Source organism: Cicer arietinum, chromosome 3, assembly GCF_000331145.2.
Source record: "Cicer arietinum cultivar CDC Frontier isolate Library 1 chromosome 3, Cicar.CDCFrontier_v2.0, whole genome shotgun sequence".
NCBI classification, from domain to species: Eukaryota; Viridiplantae; Streptophyta; class Magnoliopsida; order Fabales; family Fabaceae; genus Cicer; species Cicer arietinum.
This window is the reverse complement of record NC_021162.2, coordinates 3,243,618-3,245,180: the sequence shown is the minus strand read 5'-3', so window position 1 is coordinate 3,245,180 and position 1,563 is coordinate 3,243,618.

Genomic DNA, 1,563 nt, shown 5'->3' with positions numbered 1-1,563 from the left:
GGTACATTCACCCGTTGGAAGATGAAATATGTTGGTTTCAGGTCTCCATCTTTCAACTAAAACAGTAATAAGTGAATTATCTATTTTATAACTTTTTATTTGTGATACGTTACCAAACCCGGCTTCATTCAACAATGGAATTATTAAAGAATTTGGTGCAATGTGTTTATGGCTAAGTGATCTTAAATTTTGAGATAAGTCATGTAAGAAGGAAAGAATAAAAATATATTTGAAGATATTAGAATGAGATGAATCATACTATAGTATAGAATGAAATTTAGTATAAAACATAAAAAAAAATATATATTTTACAAGATATTATAATAAAACTTTATTTTATAATAAAATTTATTGTAAAACATATAAAAAAAATATTTTAGAAGATATTATACTAAAACTATATTTTAGAATAAAACTTAGTATAAAACATATAACATAAAGTATTGTATTACTTACAAAATTTTGAATGTAGTGTAGCGCTGATTTGTGATTATCATCATTCCATAACAATGCCATTTAAAGAAAAATAAGGACCAAGGAAGAAATATTAATAGTGGAAGAGTGCAAATATAAAGAAGATTTAAGTTGTGAAAAGTGGAAGACAATACTTTGAATGACTTTAAATCATAGAATTGGCCTATTTATAAACAAGACAATACTTTGAATGACCAATAAAATATTATGCATGGCATCACACAAGAAGAACTTTGAAAATACAAACTTCTGGCAAGGATTAGATTGGACGGAGAAGGCTAGAAAGCTGATGACATGTTTGCAAGTTCCCAACGTGAGAATATGAATATATTCTGATTCTCCTCTAAATCGCCTTTTGGAAAGGCGATTTCTCAAAGCTTTTCCAAGTTCGCCTTTGTGAATGCCGACTTGCTTCAGCATGTGTCACGAGATCGCCATTTGGGATGGCGACTTATCAAAGGCGTGTTAATGAAGTCGCCTTTGGGAAAGGCGATTTGTAGGTAGTGCATGCATGCACGTCTGGGATATCAGAATGGCAATGCAGAAGCTTTGAATTATCACAATAGGATTGAATGGGATTGGACAAGTGTTGGAAGTATTTTGCAGCATTGCATGTATCATAATTGGTTGTCTATAAGTATGATATATTATTTTCATTGCATTTCATCTCAATCTCAATATCTCATTTTCATATCAATGGCACCAAAAAAATATAGTTTTTCAAATTTATTACAATGGTGAAATATGTGAAAGACAAGATATTGGTAAATATTTCAAAAGTGACGAAAAAAAAGCTATTCAAGTTAATTTTGGATGCAACCTTACCTACTTGAAGAAAAAAATTGAAGCAAAGTTGAGGTTAGAAAATCAAAAGGTGTCTAACATAATTTTTCGACACCCTATCTCATTTGGACAAGGCCTAGTTCATTATGAATTGTTAAATGTTGAAGACGACGAAGATGTTGAACTCATGTTTGATGTTCATAAACAGTGGCCGCAACTCGGATCTATCGAGTTATATGTCACATTTAGGATGGCAATCCATTATACGATATTGGTCAACCATCATCCTCAACCACACCTCACCCT